Raw genomic sequence first — 12,725 nt, 5'->3', positions numbered from 1 at the left:
TCAGTCCGCCCCTACTGGGGGGTGCCTTCCAGTTAGGCTACTCTGGGGTCAGGGACCCACTTGAGGAGGCAGGCTGCCTGTTCTCAGATCTCAAGCTGTGTGCTGGGAGAGCCACTACTCTCTTCAAAGCAGTCAGACAGGGACATTTAAGTCTGCAGAGGTTATTGCTGTCTTTTGTTTGTCTGTGCCCTGCCCCAGAGGTGGAGCCTACAGAGGTAGGCAGGCCTCCTTGAGCTGTGGTGGGCTCCACGCAGTTCAAGCTTCCAGGCCACTTTATTTACCTACTCAAGCCTGAGCAATGGCGGTTGCCCCTCCCCTAGCCTTGCTGCCACCTTGCAGTTTGATCTCAGACTGCTGTGCTAGCAATGAGCAAGGCTCTGTGGGCGTAGGACCCTCTGAGCCATGTGTGGGCTATAATCTCCTGGTGTGCTGTTTGATAAGCCCATTGGAAAAGCACAGTATTAGGGTGGGAGTGACCCGATTTTCCAGGTGCCATCTGTCATCCCTTTCTTTGACTAGGAAAGGTAATTCCCTGACCGCTTGTGCTTCCTGGGTGAGGCAATGCCTCGCCCTGCTTCGGCTCACGCAAGGTGCGCTGCACCCACTGTCCTGCACCCACTATCTGGCACTCCCTAGTGAGATGAACCCGATATCTCAGTTGGAAATGCAGAAATCACCCATCTTCTGTGTCGCTCATGCTGGGAGCTGTAGACTGGAGCTGCTCCTATTCAGCCATCTTGGCTCCACCCTCCCATACTTTTTGATTTTATTTTCTTTGATAAATATCTATTGGTTTCTAAAACAGCCTTATTGATGCATAATTTAAAGCCATAATATCCACTTGTTTTAAGCATATGGTTCAATGATTTTGAGCAAATTTATTCAGTGGCACAACCAGTGTCATAATCCAATTTGAGAATGCTCTATCATTCCAAAATCCTTCATGCCTGTTTGCAGTCCATTCTCACTCCCATCCCGTTTCAGATAGCCACTGATCTGCTTTCTGTTACTGTGGTTTTGCCTTTTTTATTATTTAGAATTTTAGAATTGGAATAATACAATAGGTAGTCTTTGTGTACGGTTTCTTTTATTTGCCAGATTTTTGAGGTTCATTTTATTGTTGTATCTATCAGTTGTTATTCTTTTGTATTGCTGAATAGTATCCAATTGTATAAATATACTATACTTTGTTTATGCATTCACCAGTTGATGGACATTTGGTTTTTTTTTTTCAGTGTTTGGCTATTATGAATAATTCTGCTGGAAATATTTGTGGACAAAACTGTGTGTATACATATTTCATTTCTCTTTAGAAGTTACCTGGGAATGGAATTACTGGGTCATACATTAATATTATTAATATTTAACTTTAAAAAACCCCATCAAACTGTTTTCTAAAGTGACTGTACCATTTTACTTCATCACTAGCAATGGATAAGAGTTCTAGTTTCTTCACATTCATGCCAACACCTGGTATTGTCAATCTTTTTTATTTCAGTCATTATAGTGGGTGTGCACTTTTAATTTACATTTCCCTAGTTACTAAAAGATGTTTAGTATCTTTTCATGAGCTTGTGAGCAATTTCTGTGTATGTGTTTTTGGTTTTTTTTTGGTGAAATGTCTGTTCAAACCTTTTATCTATTTTTATTGAATTGTTTGTTATATTATTGAGTTGTAAGAGTTATTGATATATTCTGGACACAAGTCCTTTATTAGATATGTTATCTTCAAATATCTTATTTCAGTCTATGGTTTTCTTTATTTTTCTAAAGTTGGCATTTGAAAAGCAGATTTTTAAAATTTTTATGAAGTTCAATTTCCAATTATATTATTTAATGAGTCACACTTTTGGTATCCAATCAAGTAAAATTTTGCCTAAATTAAGGCTAGGAAGATTTTCTTCTGTGTTTTATTCTAAAGTTTTATAGTTTTAGCTCTTACATTTAGGTCTATGTTCTATTTTGGAGTAGTTTTTATGTCTAATATAAGCCAAGGGTTTATGATCATTTTTTTTCTCATGAATATTCAATTGTTTTAGCATCATTTGTTGAAATCACTCTCCTTTTCTAATGAATTGTCTTGGCCTCTTTGTTAAAACTCAATTGACCATAAAGGTAAGAGTTTATTTCTGGACTCTATATTCTGTTCCTTTGATTTATTTGTCTGTCTTTATTACTCCAATATCATTACACTCTTGATTACTGTAGCTTTATGGTTAGTATCAAAATTAGTCAGTGTGATATGAATAGGAGGTACTAGGTAGAAAAGGGTGGGGTCCCTGGTGAGGTCTCCCCCTCAAGCCTGGACCTGTGACCCAAAGTGAGAACGTGCATTTCTGTTTTCCCCCTTGAATGTTGCCTTTTCCAAAATGACCCTGGCCTGCCCTGCTCCCCATCCTGCACGCATATAAACCCTAGGCTCCACTGGCAGAGGGGCAAAGCAGTGCAGCAGAGAAGGAGAGAAGAGAAGCAGCAGCTTGATGTCAGTGAGAAGCAGCTTGACTTCAGAGGGACAGCTTGACAGTAGGACGTCAGAGAAGAGTTTGTCTGGGGACATTCCCGGCTGAACTCCAGGGGAAGACCACCTTCCCACTCCATTCCCTTTCCAGCTCCCCATCCCACTGAGAACCACTTTCATTGGCAATAAAATCTTCCGCATTTACCATCTTCAATTCTTTCATGCAACCTGACTCCTCCTGGATGCTGGACAAGGTCCCAGGTGTGGGTGCAAATGCTGTCACACTGGCCCTCCACTGAGCTGTCTAATACTTAAGCCATCCACGGATAACAAAACTAAAAGGGCATACTGTAACTCCAGGGGTCATGGGCAACTCCTAGACACTGCCACTGGACCACATGCAGTTCTACTCCTGCTGGTTGCCCAGAAGCACTCATCCTAGCCTCTGCACCTGCTCACCTGCATGCTTCCCCTCCCATGAGGGGTTGAGACCTGTGGGCTGAGTAAACAAGCCAACCCCTTCACAAGTCTCATGAAGGGGTCAAGGGAACTATCTCATTTCAAATATACATTCACCAAATTTGTATTTCTTATTCAAACTGTTTAGGCTATTCTAAGTATTTTGCATTGCCAAATAATTTTTTTTGGATCGGCTTGTCTATGTCTATGAAAAAATGCTCCTGGAATTTTTGTATGGATTGAGTTTCAGCTGTAGATCAATCTGGGGAGGACTGTCATATTAACAATAATGTTTTTCAATCAGTGAGCATGGTACATCTCCTTTCATTTAGATCTTTAAATTTCTCACAGTAACGTTTTATGGTTTTTTTGTGTGTAGTTCTACCTCAGGTTAATGCTAACATAATTCCAGTAAAATACAGCAACTTTAATATAATTCCATTTCTTTCATCTTTTTTGATTATTACCATCATAAATAAATACACACACATATCCATAAACCTAACTGTGTGTGTATGAATATGTAAAACTTTAACAATAAAGTTTTACAATAATTGTTTAAAATGTCTATTTTCAAAAGGAAAGTAAGTGGAAAAGGGGGTCTTTCAATCTACCTACATTTTACCACTTCCCGTGCTCTTCATTTCTCCCCATGAACTTTAGTTTCTGTCTGGGAATGTTTTATTAAGCCTAAGATGCTGGGAATATTTTGTTAATCCTAAAGTTCTTCCTTTAATGCTGCTTCTAGGTCAAATCTTCTAGTAATGCATTTTCTCAGTTTTCATTTACTTGGAAATGTGTTTATTTTGCTTTTATTTTTGGGGGAATAGTTTTGATGGCCACAGAATTCTTGGTTGACAGTTAAAAATATTCAGCAAAGCCGGGCACGGTGGCTCACGCCTATAATCCCAGCACTTTGGGAGGCCAAGGCAGGCAGATCACAAGGTCAGGAGATTGAGACCATCCTGCCTAACACGGTGAAACCCCATCTCTACTAAAAATACAAAAAATTAGCCGGGCGTGGTGGTGGGCGCCTGTAGTCCCAGCTATTCAGGAGGCTGAGGCAGGAGAATGGCGTGAACCTGCGAGGCAGAACTTGCAATAAGCAGAGATCATGCCACTGCACTCCAGCCTGGGTGACAGAGCAAGACTCAGTCTCAAAAAAAAAAAAAAAAAAAAAAAAAAAAAGAAAAAGAAAAAATTCAGCACTTGAATATGTCATTTTACTGCTTCCTGGTCTTCACTGTTTATAATGATAAGTCAGCTATTAATCATATTTTTTTCCATATCTGATGAGTCATTTTTTTCTCTTACTTTTTTCAAGATTTTGTCTTTGTATTTCTATTTCAGTCATTGATTATGATGTGTCTAGGTGTGAATTCTGATACGCTTATCCTATTTGGGGTTTGTGGAGCTTTTAATATTTGTAGACAGCCTTTCATCAAATTTGGAGGATTTTATCTATTATTTTTTCACATAAATTATTTTCCCCTTCCCTTCTCTTTTTTACTTCTGGGACCCTTATTTCACATATGTTGGTAGGCTTAACATTGCCCCACATGCCTCTAATGCTACGTTTATTCAAAAAAAATTGTCTGTACTTTTCAGATTGAGATATTTCTACTGAACTATATTTCAGTTTACTGCTTCTTTCGCCCCTCATCTCAAATTTGCTGTTGATATAACAAGCAAAATCTTCATATTGAAAATACTTTTCAACTCTGGAATTTCTATTTGGTTCTTTTTCACTTCCAATATTTGGGTTCTATTTCTCTGTAAAGATTATTTATGGAATCATAGACATCATGTGTTTCATTAATTATTTGTTTGCCACATACATCATCTAGGTCTACTCTGAGTCAATTTCTTTTTTTCTTTTTCTTTCTTTCTTCTTTTTTTTTTTCAAGATAGAGTTTCACTCTTGTTGCCCAGGCTGGAGTACAATGGCGCAACCTCAGCTCACCGCAACCTCTGCCCCCTGGGTTCAAGTGATTCTCCTGCCTCAGCCTCTCCAGTAGCTGGGATGACAGGCACACGCCACCAAGCCAGGCTAATTTTGTATTTTTAGTAGAGACAGGGTTTCTCCATGTTGGTCAGGCTGGTCTCGAAATCCCTACCTCAGGTGATCCGCCCGCCTTGGCCTTCCAAAGTGCTGGGATTACAGGTGTGAGCCACTGTGCCCAGCTGCTACTCTGAGTCAATCTCTATTGATTCCTTTTTTTCCTGAGTATGGATCACACTTTCCTAATTATTTGCATGCTTAGTAATTGTTTTGCCCCAAAATGGAAATTTTAGATAATATATTATGGCAACTCTGAATTCTGACTAATTTTTCTGAGGATGTTGTTGTTGATTAAGTAATTTCCATAGATTTAAACTGTATAATCTTTCTTTCCCATGACATGTAGCTATTGAGGTTGTCCCTTTGTCTGCATAACTTAGAGATCAGTCAAGATTTGGCCAGATTTTTCTCAAGCACCTTGAACCCATAAAGCTCCAACCTCCTGATGACTGATCTTTGTGTGGGTCAGGAAGCACATTCAGAGTTCTCCCATTCTCAAGTCTGCCATGGCCTTACTTTCCCACCTGGCTTTCTTGAGTCTCACCTGCACAAATGCATTGGTTATCTGCAAGCCAGAAATGTGTGGTAATCTTATCTAATCCTACTGTGGATGTATCATATCCAGGATCTCGCTAATCAATTTCTTATTGGTCTACCACTTGTAACTGTGATTGTAACCTTGAGCTGGAAAAGCTACAAGTCTTCTTTCTTTTTTTGTTTCCTACTGAGTTTCCACTTTTAGCGAGGAAGGCTATAGTATTTTGACCTATTGCCCAATTGAGTCAGCCCCCTCTAGCACCAAAGTTTATGAATTCCATGTTGAACTTCAGGTTGGTAAAATTACTGTTCTTACTGACTGAGGGGGAGGAAGGATGGAGGTAGTCTTTGCGAAGAGGGCCACAGATTCCTGCTGCTTTTACCTGAAGCTCTATAACATTTTCAAGAACAGCCAGGCGGGCCAGCTGGCTGAGAAGATGGTGTCTGGAGCTTGGGCCGCCGCCGCAGCCGCAGCCGCCGCCGCCGCGGCCGCCGCGGAGCAAACCCGGGGTGTCCAGGGTGCGCGGTCCAGGGCCAGGTCCGGGCCATGAGCGCACAGCCCTCGAGTCCCCGAGCCGCGGAGCCCGCCTGCGCCCCTCTGGCCGCCCAGCGTCCCTCCCCATGGCGCGGATCACAGACTACTTCCTGCTGGTGGCATTCAGGCCGCACACGCGCGGAAGTGGGAAAGGCCAGGGCCAGATTCTGCAGTTCTTCCCGGAGAAGGACTGGGAGGCCAACCCATTCCCCCAGCTGTTTTGCCATTCCAGCGGGCGGCAACTGTGTCCCGAGAGGAATCCACCGACCTTCTTTGTTGCTGTCCTCACCGACATCAACTCTGGGCGCCACTACTGTGCTGCTTGACCTTCTGGGAGCAGGAAATGACACGCGCTAAGGATGCCACAGAGTGGGAGGAAGAGGAGGATGAGGGAGGCCAGACGTACCTGTCGCCCACAGAGCCTGCCCATCTGCCCAGATGTTTGCTCCAAAGACGCTGGTACCTGTGTCGCGACTTGACCATGCGGAGGTGTTCAGTAACAGCCTCGGCCTCATCTATGCCATCCACGTGGAGGGCCTGAATGTGTTCCCAGGGAACGTAATTGGGAACCTGCTGACGTGCACCGTGCCCCTGGCTGGGGGCTAGCAGAGGACGATTTCTTTGGGGGCTGGTGACCGGCAGGTCATCCAGACTCCACTGGCCGACTCCCTGCCCATCAGCAGCTGCAGCGTGGCCTGCTCTTCTGCCAGCTGGGCATCACCAACGTGCTGTCTTTGTTCTGTACCGCCCTCATGGAGCACGAGGTTCTCTTCCTGTCCCGGAGCTACCAGCAGCTCACCGATGCCTGCAGGAGCCTCCTGGCATTGCTGTTTCCTCTCAGATACAGCTTCACCTATGTGCCCACCCTGCCGGCTCAGCTGCTGGAGGTCCTCAGCACACCCACGCCCTTCATAATCGGGGTCAATGCGGCCTTCCAGGCAGAGACCCAGGAGCTGCTAGACGTGATTGTAGCTGATCTGGTTGGAGAGAAGGTGACCATCCCTGAGTGTGTGCACATTCCACCCTTGCTAGAGCCACTGCAGAGTCAGACGCACAGTGTTCTAAGAATGGTCCTGGACCTGGAGCTGGAGTTGGTTGACCTCGCCTTCCCTCCACCCATGACGTCCCCCTCCTCCTTGAATATGCAGGACAAAGAGCTGCGGCTCTTCGATCAGCTGCTGCAGGGCTATCTCTGGTGCCTGCAAGTCGTGTGCATTCACCAGGAGCCTGTCATCCGCTTCCATAAGGCAGCCTTCCTGGGCCAGCGTGGGCTGGTGGAGGACGATTTCCTGATTAATGTGCTGGAGGGCATGGCCTTTGCTCTCTTTGTGTTGGAGTGTGGGGTCCCGTACTGCCCCATGGACCTGTTTGATGAGTTAGTGGCCCACGAGGTGGCACGGAGGTGGGTGGATGAGAACCACCCCCAGCAAGTCCTGCATCACATCCAAGAACTGGCAGAGCAGCTCTACAAGAACAAGAACCTGTACTCAGACTTGGCGATGCACAAGATGCAGAGGCCAGGTGACAGCAGCCGCCTGAGATGGGCGCCCCGGCCCTTCCCCTGGCTGGATGAGGGCGCCATGCAGTGGATCGTGGACTAGGCTGAGGCCAAGATGCAAGGTGCACCCCTAGCCATGAAGGCTGTGAGGAGGACCACAGGGCCCTCAGGGCCCCGCATGACTGCCATACCGGACGGGTGCAGCAGGCTGCAGGTCAAGAGCCCAGGACAGCTGGAGGTCGTGGGCAACTGCATCTCCCACGTGTTTGAGGGGAAGATGCTTGAGGCCAAGAAGCTGCTCCTAGCTGTGCTGAGCCCCCTGAAGGGGCGAGCTGCCTGCCACTGCCTCATCCGGGAACTGTACCTGCATGTGGAACAGAACTGGGCAGTCCTGGACCACCAGCAGTTTGACTTTGTCATCAGTATAATGAACTGCTGCCTGCAGGACTGCACTTCTCTGGACAAGCATGGCATCTCGGCTGCTCTGCTGCCTCTGGTCACAGCCTTCCTGGAAGCTGAGCCGAGGGGTGTTGTAGTTCTCTTACAGCTCTGTGCAGGAGCACGTGGTGTGGAGCATGCCACAGTTCTGGGAGGCCGTGTTCTACTGGGACATGCAGACTCATATCTGGGTCCTTTACCTGGAGCCCACCGAGGACCAGGCCCCAGCCCAGGAGGTTGGGGAGGCACCTTCCCAGGAGGATGAGAGAGCGCTCTGCCCTAGAAGTGGCTTCTGAGCAGCAGTGCCTGTGGCCATCCCTGAGCGGTGAGAAGCAGCAGGAGCTGATGCAGAAGGAGGAGAGCACAGTGTTCAGCCAGGCCATCCACTATGCCAACTGCGTGAGCTACCTCCTGCTGCCTCTGGACAGCAGCAAGAGCCGCCTGCTTCAGGAGTGCCCAGGCTGGGTGACCTGGAGAGCACCAGCAACAGCCTGGTCCCCAACAGCGTGGCTGGCAGTGTGGCTGAGAGCTATGACACGGGGAGCGGCTTTGAGGACAGAGAGACCTGCAATGTAGCTGGGGCTGTGGTCCGCTTCATCAACCGCTTTGTGGACAAGGTCTGCACAGAGAGTGGGGTCACCAGTGACCACCTCAAGGGGCTGCATGTCATGGTGCCAGACATCGTCCAGATAAACATTGAGACCCTGGAGGCGGTGCAGTGGGAGAACCGGAGGCTGATGCCCATCCAGAAATCCAAGCTATTGAGGCTGCGCCTGCTGTCTGGTGAGGAGTGTGTGCTGGATGGCCTGCGCATCTACCTGCCACCAGATGGGCGTGAGGAGGGTGCGGGGGCGGGCAGTGCGAGGTGGCCAGCACTGCTCCCAGCTGAGGGCGCCGTCTTCCTCACTACGCACCGGGTCATCTTCACGGGGATGCTCACAGACCCCCTGGTGGGGGAGAAGGTGGTGTTCCGCTCCTTGCCGGTGGCCGCGCTGACCAAGGAGAAATGCATCAGCATCCAGACTCCTGTGGATCAGCTATTGCCGGACGGGCTGCAGCTGCGCTCCTGCACATTCCAGCTGCTGAAAATGGCCTTTGATTAGGAAGTGGGGTCTGACAGTGCCGAGCTCTTCCGCAAGCAGCTGCATAAGCTGCGGTACACACCGGATGTCAGGGCCACCTTCTCCTTCACCCTGGGCTCTACCTACACACCCGGCCAGCCACCCTGAGTCACCAAGAACAAGGGTCCTTCCCTCAGAACCCTGTCCTGGAACCTGGTTAAGAACGTCAAGAAGACCATCGGGCGGCAGCATGTCACTCGCAAGAAGTTCAACCCCCACTCAGCTAGGAGCACTGGGCCCAGCCGCCCTCTGAGGACCAGGAGGAGGAGATCTCAGTGTCGGAAGAGCTGGAGCCTAGCACGCTGACCCCGTCCTCAGCCTTGAAGCTCCCCGACCGCATGACCATGAGCAGCCTCCTGGTGGAAAGGGCTTGCTGCCGCGACTATCAGTGCCTTGGCCTGGGCCCCCTGAGCAGCCGCCTGAGCCGGGCCAAGTCTGAATCCTTCCGCATTTCTCTGGTCAACCGCATGTATGCCATCTACCGCAGGTACCCGGGGCTGCTGATCGTGCCCCAGAGTGTCCAGGACAACGCCCTGCAGCGCGTGTCCTACTGCTACCGCCAGAACCGCTTCACCGTTGTCTGCTGGCGCATCCGGCGGTCCAAGGCAGTACTGCTGCATTCTGGGGACCTGTACGGCATAGGTGTCGTCGGACTCTTTAAGGCCCAGAACGCACCTTCTCCAGGCCAGTTCCAGGCAGACTCGAGTAGCCTGGAGCAGGAGAAGTACCTGCAGGCTGTTGTCAGTTCCATGCCCCGCTACTCCAGTGCGTCCGGAGGCAACACACTTAGCGGCTTCTCCTCAGCCCACGTGGGGAGTCACATTGGCAGCCCCAGAGCCAGGGTCACCACTCTGTCCAACCCCATGGCGGCGGCATCCAGACTGACTGCAACCCGAGGTAAGTGGGGGCAGTGTCTGGACCTGTGGGAGCAGCAGTGGGCTTGGTGCCAATGTGGGCTCCCTGCTAGCTGGCAGAGACGCGATGGCCCCACCCCAGGCCAACGGGTGTCCCCCGGCCCCCGACCCGGGCTTCCTATGGCCACAGCAAGCAGCCCTCTACATCCTCGGGGACAAAGGCCAGCTCAAGAATGTGCGGCCGGACCCCCTGCAGCAGTGAGAGCTGGTGCCCATTAAGGTATTCCAGGCGCGGCAGGTGAAGGCTAGCTTCAAGAAGCTGCTGAAGGCATGTGTCCTGGGCTGCCCTACTGCTGAGCCCAGCCTAGCCTCCTTCCTGCGCTTGCTGGAGGACTCAGAGTGGCTGATTCAGATCCACAAGCTGCTGCAGGTGTCGGTGCTGGGAGCGGGGAGCTCCTGGACTCAAGTTCCTCCGTGCTGATGGGCCTGGAGGACGGCTGGGACATCACCACCCATGTGGTATCCTTGGTGCAGCTGTTCTCAGACCCCTTCTACTGCACGCTGGAGGGGTTCCGCCTGCTGGTGGAGAAGGAGGGGCTGTCCTTCAGTCATCGCTTCAGCCACGGGGGAGCCCACATTCTGGCTGGACAGAGCAGCGGCTTCACACTATCTTCCTGTAGTTCTTGGACTGCCTACACCAGGTCCACCTGCAGTTCCCCATGGAGTTTGAGTTCAGCCAGTTCTATCTCAAGTTCCTCGGCTACCACCACGTGTCTCGCTGTTTCCAGACCTTCCTGCTGGACTCTGACTATGAGCACATTGAGCTGGGGCTGCTGTACGAGGAGAAGGGGCAGCGCAGGAGCCAGCTGCCTTGCAGGTCTCTGTGTGGACCGGATGAGCAAGAGGACAGCCGTGTTCCACAACTACATGAATGCACCCAAGGACACAGAGGTCCTGCGGCCCTACAGCAACGTGTCCAACCTGAAAGTGTAGGACTTCTGCACTGAGGAGATGCTGGCTGAGGGCCCTCCCTATGACTGGGAACTGGCTCGGGGGCCCCCTGAGCCCTTGAGGAAGAACGGTTTGACGGAGGCGCTCCCCAGAGCAGGTGCTGTGTGGTGTGGCCCTGCTACCACAGCTGCCCCCGAGCCCAGCCTGACGCCATCTCACGCCTGCAGAGGTTGGAGACAGAGCTGAGCCGACCCGCTAAGCGCTGGAAGGACACCTGGGACCGCGTGAAGGCTGCACGGCGCCTTGAAGCCCGGCCAGATGGACGTGGCACCCCTAGCTCCCTCCTACTGTCCACCGCACCTCACCACCGCTGCTCGCTGGGTATGTACCTGCAGGAGGAACCCGTGGGCTCCACCTTGAGCCTCAGCCTGGAGAGTGACCAGAATAGAGGCTCGACCGCATCTGGCTCCCGCCAGGCTGCCTGCGGCAGCACCAGCACCCTTACAGCCAGTTCCAGACAGCTGAGAGTGAGAACGGGTCCTACGATGGCACTCTGTACAAGAAGGGGGCCTTCATGAAGCCTTGGAAGGCCCGCTGGTTCATGTTAGATAAGACCAAGCACCAGCTACGCTACTATGACCACCGTGTGGACACTGAGTGCAAGGGTGTCATCGACCTGGTGGAGGTGGAGGCTGTGGCACCTGGCATGGCCACCATGGGCGCCCCTTAAGAGCGTGGATGAGAAGGCCTTCTTTGACGTGAAGACAACGCCTCGCGTTTACGACTTTTGTGCCCAGGACGTGCCCTCAGCCCAGCAGTGGGTGGACCGGATCCAGAGCTGACTGTCGGACGCCTGAGCCTCCCGGCCTTGCCTGGCTGCTCTGCTTCCAGTCGTTACCGACTACTAGGGGTGGGCAGGGCAGCCCTGGCCATGTTTACAGCCCCGGCTCGGCCCTCGGCAGTAGTGAAGCCCCGAGCCCCCAGCACTTGTGTGTACAGCCCTAGTCCCTGCCCCGCCCCGCCCGGCCAGCCCTAACTTATTTCGGTGTCACAGCTGAGCACCGTGCGGGGAGGTGGCCAACGTACAGCCCGCAATGGGCCTGTAAATAGTCCAGCCAGCTGGCTGCAGGCGAATTGTTTCTAGAACCAGAGTCTATATAAAGAGAGAATGAATGCAAAATAAAATAAATAAATAAATAAATAAATAAATAAATCTAGAATAAATATCTCAATTTGTTATCACCTTTGGTCAATTTTCGACAATTTTATATGTTTTTTTTTTTTTAACCTGAGAGGATTTGCTAATCTCTTAATACCACCATGACTAAAAGTTCAAGTCATTTACTATTTATTTAATAAGTCATAACACTGGGTTTTAGGGCTACTGGAAGAGTGCAATGCAAAATGCTCTTTTAGATATGTAAGGCCTCAATCACAGAGCTACAGGCAGTTGCTTATCCTTCCAGTAACACTCTCTTTATTTTTCTTTATTTGTAATAATTTTCTTTTTTTGTATACATGGCTGTCTTGACTGGTTCACCATGGTTCTTTACGAAGCTACGAATAGACATAATGCACAAAATGTGGTTTCTAGCTTCATCCCTGTTCTATGAAGCAAAGCTTCAGCCTACCAGGTTGACTACTGCATTTTAGTTGATTATTGTTATGTAGGGCATGTGGGAGATCTTTAGTGGGAGAGATAAATAGTGGGCAGGAAACCAGAAAACCAAGGATTATAATAACCTTACTAAAGAGTAGAAACCCACTAAGAGAAAAATAAATAAAATGTGCTAGTTAGCAAACTCCACCTGC

At 49.7% G+C, this 12,725-nt stretch overlaps 1 protein-coding gene and 1 pseudogene across 2 annotated transcripts in view; one reads left to right on the top strand and one right to left on the bottom strand.

The window, feature by feature from the left end:
- The window catches only part of XKR4 (XK related 4), a 430,426-nt gene that overhangs the window by 82,244 nt on the left and 335,457 nt on the right, over positions 1 to 12,725 (bottom strand).
- Positions 6,138 to 11,770, top strand: LOC472769 (myotubularin-related protein 5-like; annotated as a pseudogene).

This window comes from Pan troglodytes, chromosome 7 (assembly GCF_028858775.2).
Source record: "Pan troglodytes isolate AG18354 chromosome 7, NHGRI_mPanTro3-v2.0_pri, whole genome shotgun sequence".
NCBI lineage: Eukaryota > Metazoa > Chordata > Mammalia > Primates > Hominidae > Pan > Pan troglodytes.
Note: the sequence above shows the minus strand (reverse complement) of the source record. Positions and strands in the feature narration are given on the sequence as shown.